This window comes from Anomaloglossus baeobatrachus, chromosome 2, assembly GCF_048569485.1.
Source record: "Anomaloglossus baeobatrachus isolate aAnoBae1 chromosome 2, aAnoBae1.hap1, whole genome shotgun sequence".
Lineage (NCBI taxonomy): Eukaryota > Metazoa > Chordata > Amphibia > Anura > Aromobatidae > Anomaloglossus > Anomaloglossus baeobatrachus.
Window position 1 is genome coordinate 533,842,910 of NC_134354.1, and position 18,872 is coordinate 533,861,781.

An 18,872-nucleotide genomic window follows, 5' to 3' on the forward strand; every position below is an offset into this window, starting at 1 on the left:
TAACAGAGGCTCCATGGACTTTTTTTGATTTGCATACTTCCCAGGGAATAATGCACCTAGGATTTCACTGTGTTGAGCGCCTTGCTGGCTGCCAGCAGTGTTTTCTCTGGCTGGTCTCCTCGTGATCAGTGATTGTTTTGTCTTGCTGGTCTACTAGGCATTGCTCCCACCTAGCCAGAATCCTACTCCACACTGATGAGGGGCAACACCCCGAAACAGCTGTTTGTGGATGGATACCTGGCCTTGGTATTTCCCTTGTCATAACTTTAAACTTGTCAAAGAGTTGGATATTGACTAAAAGGGCCACTTAATATGGTGGTTATGGTGGTCTCCTAAAAAGAGCCACTCCTTGGCTAGGTCCTTCTTAGAGGGATATCTGGCTATTTTCTGTATTGAGACTCCTAACATAGGCTCCACAGACCTTTTTTGATTTGGGTTTCATATCATAGCATTTATGTATGCAAGGTGTTGATTCGTATTGAATTGATGATGCCCTACAATTTTGTAATTCACTTTTTTCTTCTATCTCGTTCCGTTTTCGAGATAAAAATGCTAACTCCATTGTTTACCACCAGATGGCGCTATAGGTGGTTTCATTGCATAGCGCATGCCTACTTTACTATACCTAGACACCAATTTTATTCCTATAGCTGCAGCCGTTCTCAAGTTAATGGCGGTGGACAGGATATGGGTGGACACACTGTATAGTTTATTTTATGTTTTGTAGCTTTTACTTGTGGCAGTGTTATAGATTGGGATTTTATGGATTTGGTGATACCAAATATGTGTACATTTTTAAGGGGTTTACATAAATTTACATATTTACTGTAATATTTATTTTTTGTTCTTTATTTTCAGATTATTTCTTTAAATATTTTTATCATTTTTATTTTTTTTTTACAAAGTCTTTTTATAGGGCATTACTTTTTTAGTATTGTGATCACTCATATAATCCACTGCAATGCACGATCATTGTTGTGGATTATATGTCAGTGCTGCACTGACCGTTCCCTCACACACCATGCATCTGGAATGGTGTGCAAGGCTTTCCATAGATGGTAATGACAACCCCGAGTTACCATGCCAGCGATCGGGTCCCCATGATCGCATTACGGGCATACGATCGCTTGGGAGAGGAGCGTGATCCTCTCCCTACCACCTAAATGTTTCTATCACTATTTATCACAGCATTTAGGGGGTTAAAATGCCTGGAGTGGTGCTCATCTTCTTTGATTAACAGCTCTGGCTTCATAGAGTAAGGCGGGCTTTGCACACTACGACATCGCAGGCCGATGCTGCGATGCCGAGTGCGATAGTGCCCGCCCCCGTCGCAGCAGCGATATGTGGTGATAGCTGGCGTAGCGAAAGTTATCGCTACGCCAGCTTCACACACACACTCACCTGCCGTGCGACGTCCCTGTGGCCGGCGACCCGCCTCCTTGTTAAGGGGGCGGGTCGTGCGGCGTCACTGCGACGTCACACGGCAGGCGGCCAATCAGAGCGGAGGGGCGGAGATGAGCAGGATGTAAACATCCTGCCCACCTCCTTCCTTCCGCATATCCTACGGAAGCCGCAGTGAGGCCGGTAGGAGACGTTCCTCGCTCCTGCGACTTCATACACAGCGATGTGTGCTGCCGCAGGAGCGAGGAACAACATCGGACCGTCGCGTCAGCGTAATCATGGATTACGCCGACGCTGCACCGATGATACGATAACGACGCTTTTGCGCTCGTTAATCGTATCATCTAGGCTTTACACACTGCGATGTCGCATGCGATGCCGGAAGTGCGTCATTTTCAATTTGACCCCACCGACATCGCACCTGCGATGTCGCAGTGTGCAAAGCCCGCCTAAGAGAATAGTGGAGATAAACAGAAAATAAGCAGGTGGAAGGTGCACTTAAATGTTTACATTGAGTGCCTTTCCTTTGAGCAGTAATTCTGTGCTGACAGATTTCCCTTAAGCCTCCACCACAGCTGTTTCTGTTTCAGTTATTGACTGTGTTTTAAATTACATATGAAAATATTTATCATCACTACTTGTTTGGTATAATTGGTTACTCATTCATCTTAATATAATTGTAGAAAATCCATGACTTTGTGAAAGTAAACCTAGAACAATTTATGTTTTGTAGATAAGGAGTTATTACACTAAGTATTCATTTGATTTATCTTTTGTTAATTCACTTTTCATTCTACTTTTTAAAGAATTCTACTTTCAATGTTTTGACAGCTGCCTAAAAATTTGCAGTGTACTTTATATCTTTTAACTGCTTCTAGTCTTCGGGAGCCCTTTGTTTCCTATGAAAATATTAGATTTGCTACAGAAACATTTCATTTCTAGTGGATGAATATTGTATATATGCTTATTTATAGGTTACAGCCATCTAAAATAAATTAGTTGTCTGTAACCACAGCCATTATTAAAGCGTTACCAACTCATAAAAGATAGAAGTTTGTGGACCTGCATAGATTAGGAAATGTTTAGACAAAATAAGCAGTGATTTGAGTTTTACTTGAATTTGAAAAGCTACAGTGCCTCACACAATTATTTTTTCCGGTAATAAAGGGGACGTTGCCCATGCCCACAAGCACAGCATTACCTTCAGGCGGTCAGACCATCACTGATAAAGCACTGATGGCCTATATGAACAACAGATCATCAATGTTATAGTCATGTAAACTGAATATTTTTTTCAAGACGCTGAATTAAATTTTAATTTTAAGGATTACCAAATCAAAAGATTAAAATAAACACAAACCTTTATTGGACTAATCCTATGACATAGTGAGTGTAGTGACCCAGAGAAGATACTACTAGAATGTCCCCTGATGAGCCATGTGTTTTTCTATACTGTTGGACATTATCTGTACCTTCTGAAGCCTTGCTCTGAGAGTTGCAGCATCTACACTGACCTCTGCTGGCCTTTCTCAAAACTACCTTTGCCTAATATACTAAAGGGAAGTGAATCAGCAGTGAGGACATTTCTGGGTCCTTTTTCTGTCAGGAAAAATTAGAAGGATGGGTGTGGCTGAGGACTCAGGAGGTGAGGCTGAGTTTGATGGGAGAGGTGTATGAACGCTGGAGTTGGTGGGCCTACTTTGGGTCACGTACATCCTCAAGTGACTATGTCTAGTAAGGAGAATGAAACTCACTGTGGAAATAAAAAATCCAGGCTGATATTTATTCTAAATCAAGGTAGACCCAAAAAAAGCAAAACCCAGAAAGCCCACAAACCGCTAAAGGCCAAGACAGTTATAGATGCCAAGATGCTAACATACTCTCAGAGCTTGGGTGAGAGAGAGTTAATCCTGCTGATACAGAAAGACCTATAATATAGGCTGTGGAAACTGTTATATCGACCGGCTTAAAGTGTGCATTATCAACAATGCAGTTTATGTGGAGTAAAAGTTTGCTCTCTTTGTTCATGAAACCTACAGTGTCTGTGTTTCTTGTGGGATTGCTTTCACTCCGGCTACTACTACCTCATGCCATATGAGCTGGGTGTCTGCACATGGCAGGAACCACATGAAAGTCAAACCATACCAGGGAGCATAGCTACTCATAGCTGGACTATGGAATCAGGCCCTGCACCACCTTCTTACCTTCCCTTACTACTCTATTCCCGTTTACATTTGCCTACCAACCTGTGGATGCCAGAGCCAACGGAGGCACTGTGACAAGATTAGGCTGTGTGTTCTGAGGCCCTGCATTCCTGCTGGAGGTTGCGGCATGACTGACATTCTTTTCTTTCTTTATTTTTTTGTTTCAAATAAAGAAAGTTAAGCAAAATCTATACACGATGTGTTACTAAGTGCATGTCATGTAAATACATTTGAAATCTTTTCCCCATTGTCTCGGCTAAAGAGAGCCCCAACACTGCTTCTAAAATGAATTATTTCCTTCTAGACCTTTCAATGCTATCTCCTACTGTTAGATTCTTTGAAAATACGTTTGGGCAATGCACATTGAGTATTTAAATAGCATTTTACATAAAAATCCTTAATAAAATTCTAGATATAGTCTAGATATCCCATTGATTATATGTCTCATTTATTAAAACATCATAAGTGAACTGAAAGAGAAAGTCTATTATCACTCGGATCTGCAAGGATATTGTAAAAAGTGTCAACAAAGAAAAAAAAACATATTACATTTTGTAATTATATATATTATTAAAGCATTTTTGTGCACTGTCAGAAATACAATACTTAAGAAGAAATCATGAACTATGCACATGGTGTCTGTGTTCTACATTATTAGTGTTTTTTTTCTGGTTTCCTAATTCATTGCAAAATAAAGAAAAGAAAGCAGAAGTGGAGGACAGTGGTAATGATTGCTTTTAAATACCAGTCTTATGCATTCAATTTTGTGGCAATATCTTGAAGCATCAAGAACAGTCGCTAAATTGTAAATTCTAATTAGCTTTTAAACTCTGACCCCCTCTCCTTATTTCCATAATTAGATTTACAGCACCCAAGACAGGTGCCTACTTGTCTACATTTAGTCTCCTATCTGTTCCCTGGCATCTTCTTTTCTCTTATGAATGTTAATTCCAGGCAGGGTTCACCGCCACCCAGCTTAGATAATGTTGTACATAAAGACCACTGCAGAAACCTTGTAGCTCAATTGATAATCCACTATATGTTGTATTACTGTGACTAAACAAACAGTTTCATTTCTGTGTTCTGCTGTGTCTTTTTTGTAAACTTTTCCTTTTTCTCACTGCCTAGAACTTTACAATTGAGCTTTGCCTGTCTTCTTTTAACCCAGCCTTGTTTTAATGCTACCAGCCTTGACCTAAGGTGGGAAGTTGACCTTGATTGAATTGCATTGTCCCTGACCTCAGCCTACATTGGAACTTTTTTAGACTACAAATCATTTTAAATCAGAGACTACTTCAAGACCTGAAAAGCTGGATTAAAACTTGTGAAAGACTATGTTCACACAGTGCATTTTTTCTAACCACAAAGACCCAAAACTGCACAAAAAACACACCCGCTGCAAAAACGCATAAAAAATGTATGCGTTTTTGACGCATTTTTACTGCATTTTGCCCAATGTGTTTTGCAAGTTAAATCTCTTGATTGTTAGGGCTCAAAATTGCTGGAAAAATGCAAAAAGAATTGACATGATGCATCTTGGCTGCATCTTCAAAAAATAGAAATCTCATAGACTTTGCTTGGGGAAGGAAATGCATGCATTTTGGTGCAGCTTTGTGATCTCAAAAATGCAACAATAATGCAATAAAAGATGCACTGTGTGAACATAGTCAAATTCTTTATGGTACTCAGGGTGAAACATAGTGATTTAACTATTCTCTATTTAGCCAACGATTCAAAACCAGAATAAGCAATGACTTATGGGACACTATGCTTGTTCTATAAATAAATTACTGTACAATATACAAACTTTTCGTACATTCAACTTAATCATCTCCTATTTTATTTCTCTGTTTTTGTTCTTTCTTTTTTACACAATAGCTGGATAAAGTATTCAATTGATTTAAAATATATTATAAGGAAAGTTACGTCTCAGCATCTATTTAATAAAATGCATGACATTCTTTATGGATCAATCATGTATAACAGTATTGTAACATGCAAATAGTGAATTAGATACCAGTTGGATAACCAGTAGTGCTAGATACAAAGCATTAAATTGCTCTACAATATACAGACATTACATTAAGTACAGTGGATTTTAGGATCCAAAAGTTGTAATAGATGATAACATCAATTAGAAAACTAAAGACGGTAGAGGAAGGATATAAAAAGGTGCATAAATACATCTAAATTTGGGATATAAATACTAGAGGTTTGGTGTTGAAATATATTTGCAATGTATGATTTATATTATCCTATGCAATAAACTTACCAATAAGATTAAGTTGTAATAATATTGAATACGACCTATAAATGGCACTTACTTTATCTTTAGGTCCTGGCACGTGAAAATTTCCAACAAAGAAAGCAAGGGTCTGAAGTGGAAAAAAGTCAGGAAGAATAAAAAGTTGAATTTAAGTAGAAAACATTCTCCAGTGCCTTTCAGCAATGTGAGCAGCAGGCTGGGTTGTGTTTTCTGAATGAAGCTTTGATTTAGAGAAAGTGAATAGGTCACTGAATAATTGGGATCAGCCCTGAAAAACTAATATCCCTGCAGCTAGAAAGAGTGACCGTCACATTATACATAACTTAAAAACCACACTCATGGCTGGAATTCCTTGGTTTACTATCATGTGATACAGTTCCCAAGCTTCCATATACAATGTAAAGGAAATCTTGTAGCATTTTGTAGAGTGAGAAAAGTACACCTCGAAAAAGTAAACTATGGGCTTTCACAAAGTGTTAGTAGCCAACTGCAATGTTTGCTTATAAAATACTGGAGGTACACAAGTGAACTCACAATGTTTTAGTAATTTGTTACGTGTCTTAAAATGTAACTTTTAGGCTAAGTTCTCACTATGAGTATTTGGTGCATTTATGATGTTACAGATTTTCCTCAGCATTTCTATACCAATTAATTAAATAATTTTACTTGCCTTTTTTTCTACCATGTCTTATACATGCATTTTTATCTTGTTTTTTGTGCAGCATTTTGTTGTTTCTTTGTAGTATGTCATTTATTTAAATAAAGCTAGTTTAGTTACTTGATAGTGATAAGCAAGCACTAAAATGCTTGCTTCTCGAATCAAATAGGTCGGATATTTGGACAGGCTCGAATAATGAGTATCATGAATTAATGGGAAACTTGAGCATTTCTGTCAAAACCTCCCAGGAAGTGTGGGGGCGCAAGGAAAAATGCTAACATGGATGTAAACAGTGCTCCAATGGAATAGGAACAGCATTGGGAAGGCGCCTGGATGCATCTCTGATTCCAAAACCGCTGCTGGGAACAATGTTTTCAGAGTATTACGCCATATTTACAGAGGGACAATAAGACATATGATGCGCCCACGGGGCCTCAGGGCTACTCGTCACTGGGCCAATGGTATTTGGGGTTGTAGTAAATGGCCTAACCCGGCTCCGTGATCCCGTCGTTGTCAATACAAGGTGCAAGATGACAGGTATAGAGAATGATGGTGGTTTGCTTTACAGTGCCACCCATGGTATGTGGCCCCAGCCAATCCTGGATGATTCAGAGGCCACCACCGGTGTTGCGGAATGTGAGACCTTCCTTCCTTGCACTCTTTAATGTGGATCTCCATGGCGTGAAGCTGCTTGGGGGTCCCAGTGTCCTTGGGTTTAGTTCCCGTCTCATCCGCAGGCAGCGCAAATCAAATATGGGCCCGACCATGGTCATGACTCCTGACTCTATATGCTGCCGTGCCCCGGGACCTTTGTAGTGGGCAATGGGACATGAAATCCCCTTTCCCACAAGATTATGATGGTGCAACATGAAGTGTACGCCACCCTAGGACTCTGCACCCTGACTGCGTCGGTCCTGAAGGGGCTGTAAAGGGGGCTTTACACACAGCGATATCGCTAGCGATATCACTGGTAAAAGCACCCACCCCCGTCATTTGTGCGTCACGGGCAAATTGCTGCCCGTGGCGCACAAAATCATTAGGAGCCGTCACACGTACTTACCTGTCTAGCGACGTCGCTGTTGCCGGTGAACCACCTCCTTTCTAAGAGGGCGGTTCGTGCAGCGTCACAGCGGCGTCACTAAGCGGCTGCCCAATAGAAGCGGAGGGGCGGAGATGAGCGGCCGTAACATCCCGCCCACCTCCTTCCTTCCTCATTGCCGGCGGCCCCAGGTAAGCTGTAGTTCGTCGTTCCCATGGTGCCACACGTAGCAATGTGTGCTGCCTCGGGAACGACGAACAACCTCCGTCCTGCAACATGCAATGATTTTTTGAAAATGAATGACATGTCAACGATCAACAATAAGGTGAGTATTTTTGATCGTTAACGACTGTACGTTGGTGTCACACACAACAATGTCGCTAACGATGCCGGATGTGCGTCACGAATTCCGTGACCCCGGTGACATATCGTTAGATACGTCGTTGCATGTAACGGGGCCTTAAGACTCACCCCTTGGCTACCGTGTTGGTCATTTGTCTCACCAGCTCCACCGGTCGACTCCAGCTTCTTCCAATCTGCCTGGTCCTAACTGAGGGTGCTCTGAAGCACTCCCCTCAGTTGCCGTGGTTCTGTGAGTCCCTGATTTTCTGGCACTCTCTTCATCTTTCCCTCCGAGGGGGCTCTAAAGCACTCCCCTCGGTCGGTCTCTTTGAGAGAGCTCTGAAGCACGCCCCTCAGTGACCCTGCTTCTCCTGCATCTCAGACTTTTCAGAGGTAAAAGTATGTGTGTTCCTCACTTCCCTCGTGCTACTCCCACCTTCCTGATGACTTACTAGTGGCTGGGGAAGTCCCATGGCTATGGTGACCACCTCTAGCCCAGTTCCAGTGGGAAAGCACCTAAAGTGTGTGTTGTGTAAGTGATGAACACCAGTGATTAACCTCTTCCTTACCTGGGATGAGTACTGCACCTTAAGTGAGATGCAATACCATGTGGTGACTGAAGCCTCAGGGGCGCTACACATACAAAACCAAACATAAAAACGATTTTACAGGAACAAATATTAGGAGACATTATTTTCTATAAAATAACATGCATATACATAAGGCAAGTTAAAAAAAATAGAAACAAAAATCACCTCTTCCCTTTGCTTTCAATATTGAAAAAAAACTGCAAAAATACTGAGACAATTGATATGCTATTTTTTTAGAAAATGCAGCAGCTTTCCATTTCAGTCAGTAAAAATGACAATCGTGTGCTGTAGATTTATGAAATCTCCTAACTTTTGCTGGTATTGTAAAAATCAGCTTTAAATTTGAGTACAATGCATGAAAAGACACTGCAAAAAAATGCAACAAAAATGCAACGTATGAAAATAGCCTTAATAGCCGAGCCCACTCTCTCCATATTTATTTAAAGGAGGAATTGCAATATACCCTGCAATTTACATAGAGGACAGCCTCAGAATATATTTTTTACCATTTGAAAAAGTGTGGGACCCCTACACTGGTAAAGTCCATGCAGTAAGTGCAAGGCATATAAAAAAATTAAAGGAGGGATTGCAATACACCCTGGAAGACACGTAGAGGTAGGCTTCAGAATAATTTTTTTTACAATTTTAAAGAGTGAAACTCCTACAGTGGTAAAGCCTATGAACTAGTTCAAATGTTAAGTATTTGTGAGGGGTGGCTGTATATTTATGTGGCGCCCCTGAGGCTTCAAGCGCCACAGGGTACTGCACCCCCATTAGGGTGTAGTACGTATTCTGGGTACAGGAAAAATCGATGCCGGTTTCCAGTTACGCAAACATACAGTCAGTGGGTTACCCTCCCCAATGGGGACAGGGCCAGGGTCACATCACAGCAGGGGGTCACTCAGCGGTGGGTTTACAGGACGCCACTGCACCAGGAGCTCCCCGATCCACTGGAACCGGGAACTCAGGGTCAGGGAGTAGCAACCACCAGGGGGAGTTAGGAGCACACAGTGGGAAGAGCAGGTTGACCTAGTGAGAGTAGTGAACCAGCCGGTGGCAGTGGCTTGGGGCAACAGCTCAGAACACACAACACAACAACAGAAGGAGAGATCAGCTCAGACACAGAGCAGAGGGGACGTGCCGTGAGCAGCTTTGTGGGCCAAGGCATTCAACACGGTCGCTGGGGATAAGCAGGCGGCTGCTTTCACAGGACCGGCGCTGTCGGGATACAGAATCCTAGAGCATATATACTTTATGCTGTCTACCAACTTTGCAAGAGTCGCGGGGAACGGCTAGAACAGTCATCAGACCTATCCCACTGAATCTGTAGCAAATACTATATAGGATCCGGGGTTGAGGACCCGCCCCACAATGGAACCACGCTATCAGCATACAGAACGGGATACTTTACTGACACTGGGACCATCAAGTGCTTCACATCATGGGGGTCCGATACTTAGTGCATCAAAGGAGGAAAGGGCTCACAGGCTAACACACACACCAGACTTGACCTTTCGTGGATCCGGGATCGTCTGGAGCCCATCGGGGCAGAGAGGATAGTCTGGGGCAGCGCCTGAACTACCTGTGAGTAAAAAGACCTGAACCACAGCCCCTGTCTCTGCCTCTCCTTTACTGGCGGTGTCGCCCAGTGCTGTGGCACCAAAGGGGACTACCACCACCCCCTCCATCCTCCAGGGGTCCGCTCCGCTTGTGGGGAGTGACACCATCCCGGCTGCACCCGACATCTGCCCCGGTGAGAGACCTTGCAGTGGCAGCTCCCATTCCTGGCCAGGTACCACAGGTGGCATCACGATCCTTAAAAAGACTTTCCTAACCACCAACTAGCACCTCCATCTTCCCTACTACCCTCCAACCCTCCTTCCTGTACACCTTGGGGTAAATGAACTGCTGGGCCAAACCACCCCGTGACATTGCAGAGGATCTGCACCCCCGACCCGGCAACGAGTAGGTTAAAACACCTGCCCCGTGGGGCGCTACATTTACACTTGCATTCCAAGGCCTGGATTAGGGACAGCTGAACACTGGGACAAGGAAGTGAACGTGGTTGCTGATAGTGGTTGCGAATGTGCAATGACAGAGACAGGGTGGGAGGCATCCATGCCTGGATCCTGAAAATTGCACAGCCAAGCACATAGCACATGGAAAGAAGCAGTGCTGTCAACCGCAGACACTCATTCAGGACCAAGGTGTTCTGCTTACCTGGTTGGATGCCTTGATGACATGTGCTTGAGAATGGTTTTAGTGGTTAGTCTGGTATGGGTCAGGCCCCTGCTGATCTTGGTATGGCACAGGTTGCAAATAACCATTTTTTCTATCATGCCCTCTTTCTAAAAAAAAAGCACCAGACTGGGACACACCTATCCCTTGGCCTGGTATCTTGCTGTGTGTGTATGATATGAGAAATAGTTTAACACCTGCTCCCTATGGCTACCCCACTGCCACTTCCTGCCCATTGTCCTTCAAAGACAACATTATTACAATGGGGTTGGCAATCAAATATTGATGTTGATGTTATGTATAAAAGAATAAAACTATGCACTCCAATTTCACATTGGTGATTATATTTATTTTTGATCAGGGAATCATAATTGATATTTTGTAAATTCTTGATCTTTGTTAAAAAAATTGTTTAAAAGAACTGGGAATCCTCAGTGGTTGATATCTTTTAATGGCTAACTGAAAAGATGGTAATAATAGCAAGCTTTCGAGACTACTCAGGTATCTTCTTTTAAACAATTTTTTTATATCTACTTGCTAACAACGGTACAAAGATATATTTTACATGTATCATGATCTTTTTTAATCACCAATTGCCATGTAAAAGCAATGAAAACTAATGCAAAATAATTGCCATGTATGGTAATATAACCTCAGGGGAAAATAAAATTTTCTGTTCTTTCTACATGCCAAGCAATGTTGGATAAAGGTCTTAAAACTTGCATTTTAAATGTATAGATTGTCTTAATAATAAATATCATTGCAAATGTATGCAGCGTTTTATTATTTGAGTTCAGGAATGGATTCCTATTCCCACTATGACTTCTTATTATTGAAAGAAAATCTCTACTTGCTAGCACACTTATTATTATGGCACAATATACAGAGTAAGAAGTTAAACTGAGATTTTATTCTTTTTAAGGGAATCTGCCATGGCAAACCAATTTCATAGTTGTTATGATGTGAAATGGGATGCCAGCAAACACTACAATTATCATCTTCAGTTCAAAAGTAGCATCTCTGGATCTTTGAGAATCAGGTTTGTAAAAACCTATGTTAGAAGGGTTCTCCATCCAATTTAATTTTTTATTAAAAGGGTTTAAGACCATTTAAAATGCATGAGTTTTTGCAATCAGACTCTAAAAGGGAACCTGTCACCAGGTTTTTCCCTTATGAGCTGTGGCCACTACCAGTGAGCCCTTATATACACATTATAGAATGCCCAGACTGTGCTGTAAACCATAAAAACCACCTTTATAATACTCACATAGGGGGCTGTCCAGTTCAATGGGTGTCACTGGTAATAGTCCGGCGCCTCCTTTCTTTTTGTGATCGCCGGCCTCCTGCCAGGCCCTGTGTGCACAAAGAGGCCTCCAATGTACTCCTGCATTTGCGCACTTTGATCTGCCCTGCTGAGGGCAGAGCAAAGTACTGTAATATGCAGGTGCAAGAAAAAGTCAAAGAGTGCCCATGCATGTGCTCTATAGTACTTTGATCTGCCCTCAGCCTTATATGTAGAGATTGTCGAAAAAGTGGTTCAATTGACAATGAAGTAGAGGTGTTGGATTGGCCCCCACAGTCCCCAGACCTCAACCCAATGGAAGAGTTGAAGAAAGAGCTGTATACACACCCAAGTGAGTCGACCAGTATGCACCATCTTTGGGAACGTGTAAACGAGACCTTGGATCAGATTTCCATTTAGAAATGCTTGAATCTGATCGAGCATGCTAAGAAGGAATCAGGCAGTATTAAAAGTTGAATGTGGATTTTCAGTTTATATGGCCTGATTTGTGCTTTCCATGTGTGCAACAGACAGCACACTGCCCACGTAATGATCTATTGTTAAGTTTGACTAATTATTACTACATCAATATTGCTATAGACGCAGAACCACCATCAGTACATGACTACAGCACCAGAACTACCCTTAGTCAAGAATACAGCACCAAAGCTACCTGTCACAGAGAGACAAATGGGATTTGGCCAATGAGAGCACTAGTCTTACCTCTGCAATAAAAAAGTACAGGGGTAGGAGATAACAGACAGGAGAAATGGAGACAAAAAGAAAAAATCATCCAAGTAGCTACAATGCAGCTAATACCACAGCTGAAAATGACATGCAATGAAAGGATCTTCCAGAGCCTGCCTCGTTCCAAAGTGGACAGCATAGAAGTAATAAGGATTTAGATTCTATTATCAATGTCATATGATATAACACATGCCTTTATATAGCGAAGGGGAGTAATAGAAAAAACATAAAAGCTACAGACAGCAGCCAGATATGAAAGAGTGCTTGACCATTACTGCACTACATGCAAGTAGATGTTATTTAAATACCAGTAATGGATCTGTGAACACTAGACTCACCTGAGTTCTCCCCCAGGTGGGACATACTCATGACACTACTATCAGTACAGAAATACAACACCAGATCCACCATCAGTACTGAATGCAGCATCAGAACTACCATTGATACAGTAATAAAGCAGCAGAACAAACAACAGTATATACAACACCAAGCTTAGCACAGCCATCAATTGCAATGTCAGGTCACATCCTGACATATACAATTATATCGCATGAACCTGCAACTCCCAGTGTGTCTTTAAAGGAAACCAATCATCAGGATTTTCGTATGTAAGCTACAGCCAGTGCTGTACGGCACGATCAGGCTGATTATCTACATACCATTAGTGGTCAGCTCGGATGTTTAGCCTTTCAAATCCAAAAAAGTGAAGTTTAAAAATTTGTCAGCTTTTTGATTGAGAGCTTCACCGCAGCAGATAATAACCGGGCACGTATTCATCTGGATCCCCACCCCCCGCCACCTGTTCCTCCCTCTCTTCCCTCTCTCTTGCTGTATGCTAATTTTTCTATTCAGTAAGATGGCGTCAGAGTTGGCGCCTGCGCATAGCGCTTATCTCTGGCACCATCTTTCTGAAGCCCACGTTACCCCCTGCTGTTCTATTCTTCCGACTGAGAGGGCGGCACATCTTCTGCTCTTGTGAACAGCTGATTGTCTGACACCGTGCCGCCCCAAGACACCTGCCAGTGCCAGGTTGAAGAAGACAGAAGGCCAGGATCGTGGAGGGGTGAGAAGGAGTAATAAACATGGAGTCCCTAAGTGTGTCTGTGCATTTATTTCTAATAAAGTATTTTTTCTCTGTGTGGTGTCTTTTATTTAACCCTTTATTGGGGTTTCTTAATGGCTGGGTCAAACTTGGCCTGACATTAAGAATCTCGGGTTTAATAGCAGCTGGTAAAACAAAGCTGGTATTAACCCCTTATTACCCAGCATGCCACCTGGCACCAGGGCCACTGGAGGAGTTGGATACAGCGCCAGAAGATGGCGCTTTCATAGAAGCGCTATTGTATGGGGCGGCTGTGGACTGCAAATCACAGCAGGGGGGCCAAGATTGCTTGGGCCACTCTGCACTGCGATTCCAGACCCTAGCTGCCTATTTTTGTGTCCAGCCAGGTACAACTAGGCAGCTGGGGACTGAAATCTGCAGCGCAGAGTGGCCCAAGCTTTCTGGGCCCCCCTACTGCAAATTGAAGTCCGCAACCGCCCCAGAAAATGGCGCTTTCATAGTAGTGCCATCTTCTGGCGCTATATCCAACTCTTCTAGCGGCCCTGGTGCTGGGTAGCATGCTGGGTAATAAGGTGTTAATACCAGCTTTGTTTTACCAGGTGCTATTAAGCCCGAGATTCTTAATGTCAGGTCAAGTTTGACCCGGCCATTAAGAATTTCCAATAAAGGGTAAAAAAAACACCACTCAGAGAAAATTTACTTTATTAGAAATAAATACACAGACACACTTGGGGACTCCATGTTTATTACTCCTTCTCACTCCTCCACAATCCTGGTTTTCTATCTTCTTCAACCTAATGCTGGCAGGTGTCTTGGCGCTGGAATGGTGTCCTCCGATCAGCTGTTCCCCCTTTCTGTTGTGACCGCGGGCTCCAGAGGTCACAAGAGAGCAGAGCATGCGAGGGCGCATGCGCCACCCTCTCAGTTGGAAGAATAGAACAGCAGGGGGTAACATGGGCTTCATAAAGATGGCGCCAGAGATAAGGAGTATGCGCAGGCGTCAACTCCGATGCCATCTTACTGAATAGAAAAATTAGCAAAGAGCCAGAGAGAGGGAGGAACTGGTGGCAGGGGGGGGTGGGAATCCAGATGAATACCTGCCAGGTTATCTGCTGCAGTGAAGCTCTCAATCAAAAAGCTGACAAATTTTTAAACTTCACTTTCTTAGATTTGAAAGGCTAAACATCCGAGCTGACCACTAATGGTATGTAGATAATCGGCCTGATCGTGCCAGTACAGCACTGGCTGTAGCTTATATACAAAAATACTGATGATTGGTTCCCTTTAAGGCTATACAGTTAGGTCCAGAAATATTTGGACAGTGACACAAGTTTTGTTATTTTAGCTGTTTACAAAAACATGTTCAGAAATACAATTATATATATATAATATGGGCTGAAAGTGCACACTCCCAGCTGCAATATGAGAGTTTTCACATCCAAATCGGAGAAAGGGTTTAGGAATCATAGCTCTGTAATGCATAGCCTCCTCTTTTTCAAGGGACCAAAAGTAATTGGACAAGGGACTCTAAGGGCTGCAATTAACTCTGAAGGCATCTCCCTCGTTAACCTGTAATCAATGAAGTAGTTAAAAGGTCTGGGGTTGATTACAGGTGTGTGGTTTTGCATTTGGAAGCTGTTGCTGTGACCAGACAACATGCGGTCTAAGGAACTCTCAATTGAGGTGAAGCAGAACATCCTGAGGCTGAAAAAAAAGAAAAAATCCATCAGAGAGATAGCAGACATGCTTGGAGTAGCAAAATCAACAGTCGGGTACATTCTGAGAAAAAAGGAATTGACTGGTGAGCTTGGGAACTCAAAAAGGCCTGGGCGTCCACGGATGACAACAGTGGTGGATGATCGCCGCATACTTTCTTTGGTGAAGAAGAACCCGTTCACAACATCAACTGAAGTCCAGAACACTCTCAGTGAAGTAGGTGTATCTGTCTCTAAGTCAACAGTAAAGAGAAGACTCCATGAAAGTAAATACAAAGGGTTCACATCTAGATGCAAACCATTCATCAATTCCAAAAATAGACAGGCCAGAGTTAAATTTGCTGAAAAACACCTCATGAAGCCAGCTCAGTTCTGGAAAAGTATTCTATGGACAGATGAGACCAAGATCAACCTGTACCAGAATGATGGGAAGAAAAAAGTTTGGAGAGGAAAGGGAACGGCACATGATCCAAGGCACACCACATCCTCTGTAAAACATGGTGGAGGCAACGTGATGGCATGGGCATGCATGGCTTTCAATGGCACTGGGTCACTTGTGTTTATTGATGACATAACAGCAGACAAGAGTAGCCGGATGAATTCTGAAGTGTACAGGGATATACTTTCAGCCCAGATTCAGCCAAATGCTGCAAAGTTGATCGGACGGCGCTTCATAGTACAGATGGACAATGACCCCAAGCATACAGCCAAAGCTACCCAGGAGTTCATGAGTGCAAAAAAGTGGAACATTCTGCAATGGCCAAGTCAATCACCAGATCTTAACCCAATTGAGCATGCATTTCACTTGCTCAAATCCAGACTTAAGACGGAAAGACCCACAAACAAGCAAGACCTGAAGGCTGCGGCTGTAAAGGCCTGGCAAAGCATTAAGAAGGAGGAAACCCAGCGTTTGGTGATGTCCATGGGTTCAAGACTTAAGGCAGTGATTGCCTCCAAAGGATTTGCAACAAAATATTGAAAATAAAAATATTTTGTTTGGGTTTGGTTTATTTGTCCAATTACTTTTGACCTCCTAAAATGTGGAGTGTTTGTAAAGAAATGTGTACAATTCCTACAATTTCTATCAGATATTTTTGCTCAAACCTTCAAATTAAACGTTACAATCTGCACTTGAATTCTGTTGTAGAGGTTTCATTTCAAATCCAATGTGGTGGCATGCAGAGCCCAACTCGCGAAAATTGTGTCACTGTCCAAATATTTCTGGACCTAACTGTATGAGCACTTTGCTTTTTTACCAGCTTTGCCACTGCTTTTTCAGCTGCAGCATTTTCATGCAAGCAAAGTCAATGGGACATTGAGCTTTCTTGTGCGCACTTTGCTTGTGCGCACTCAAAACGCTGCGTTTAATTTGCATAAATTTGGCCAAAAACTCAGCGTTTAAAGAAGCAACATGTCAATTGTTTTTGCCATTTTGGCTGCGTTTCCCATACATTCAATTTAATACAAAACTGCATCGTTTCTAAAAGCACCGGAAAGTACTAAAAACTCATGAAAACCGCAAGGTGCGCATAGGATACTTTCTTTGCGTTTTACATGCATTTTTAAAGCCAAAATCATTGTCCTTTCTGCCAGACGATGCTTTTAGTACTGCAACTACCTCGACGCAAAGTGCGCACATAGCCTAACAATGGTAAGCAGATGATGTTGTTGCTATCATACTGCGTACCATGCAGGAACTAAAATACTAATTTAATGCAGGCGGTAGTACTATTTGCAGAGAGATAAGTGAATGAGTTTGAGTGGAATTGAATTTTACTTGGATTTTACAAAAATATGCATTAACAAACGTGCAGAATTTTTGGTAATTTTTTTCTTTGCAGATTCAGCAAAATATTGGTCTTATACTCGCTTCTCCAGCCTTGCCGAACTCACCACCAACTATGTTGCACCTTAAGATAATCAGCAACAGCGATGAAATCTCTGTTTCACCAGTTGCTACGCTGAAGCTCCTGAGTTTTCCTGGAATGGTTCTGTGCATGTGCCCGCAAAGGTCACATCCCATAGCATATGGGGATTTCAGTGCTGTAGACATTGATGTGAAAAAAGCGACAATGACCGAACGGCTGGTGGTAAGTTGCTGAGGGGCTGGAGAAGTGAGCTGTAAGGTCAGTATATTGATTTTTTTAATTTGTTACATACCATGGTTATTATGCTCTTGGGTCAGGAGGGATCCCAGAGCATAATCAAGTACATTCAATTCTTGAAGAATGACTTCTCTGTGAATTGAATTTTCCAGGAAAAAACACACGAACAGGTGAATTTGAATTTTGCCTGATCCACTCTCTACTCTCTCTACTATTAAACATTTAAAGAGCAACATCACTTTTTAGAGATATTTTATATGTTGCATGCCCTTTAATTCTTTGCAATTTGGTAGTGGTCTGGGATTTCAAAAATTGCTCAAAATATTTCTTAGAAGTGTGTTGCTCAGGAAACAGGAACCTATGACTTTTTACTACCTCCATACTCCACAGTGTGTCATTTCCTGTCCCTGAGTTGTGCAATTCTAAAAGGTTTTTGAGTCAATGGTGTGGATTTCAGGACTTGTACGCCCATTATTTTTTCAGAATTAAAAGGCCTAAAAAGTGGTGTTTTAAAAATATTTTAAAAGTTATTCTTTAAAGTTTATATAAAGGGGATGATAAAGAGGAATCTAAACAGGCTTGCCAATCACCAAATGCTTGGGCAAAACTTTAATTTGTCATGTGAAATAATTTTTAAGTTTGCATAAATCTCATCGTTCTTGGCAGCAGATCATCCTGGGTAAACAAGACATCTGCTTCTAAGAACAATGCTATTCTGTGTGTTGAGCCATAGGGGTAGCTAGAGATTAATTTCAGAGAGGTGAAACATCTCAGTAAGCACCAAAGCAGGTATAACCCTGATTACAACTACATTGGCCCACCCTAATTGTGGGTATAGGGGAACCTCACCAGATAAACACCCTGTTACTGAAAATAAATCTTTACACAAAGATCAACCTTGAAATTGCCACCATTTGGTGACCATATAGTGGTAGATAGATACAAGTCCAGCAGAACATTTAGGCTATGTTCACATTTCCGTTGTTTTGCTTCCGTCAGGTCCATCGTCATTTTTTAGATGTCAACTGACGCAATGGATCAGTTTTTTCACAGGATTCCTGTGAACGGAATCCTGTAAAAACTGATCCATTGCGTCCATTAAATTCATTGTGTGTCCGTTTTTTGACGGATCCGTCATGATCCGTTTGTGTTTGGGAGAGCCCAATGGGTGTGCCAAACATGCTGGGCACGCTCGGTAGAGCTTGTGACAGATGGCGACGGA

The 18,872-nt window shown here is 42.2% G+C and overlaps 1 protein-coding gene across 1 annotated transcript in view; it reads right to left on the bottom strand.

Moving 5' to 3' along the window:
- The window catches only part of OCA2 (OCA2 melanosomal transmembrane protein), a 700,143-nt gene extending 694,070 nt beyond the window's left edge, over window positions 1-6,073 (bottom strand). The window contains exon 1 of the mRNA XM_075334313.1: window positions 5,930-6,073. The gene's annotated coding sequence lies outside the window, so the exon portion shown is untranslated. The remainder of the gene's footprint in view (window positions 1-5,929) is intronic.
- Between the last annotated feature and the right edge of the window lie 12,799 nt (window positions 6,074-18,872).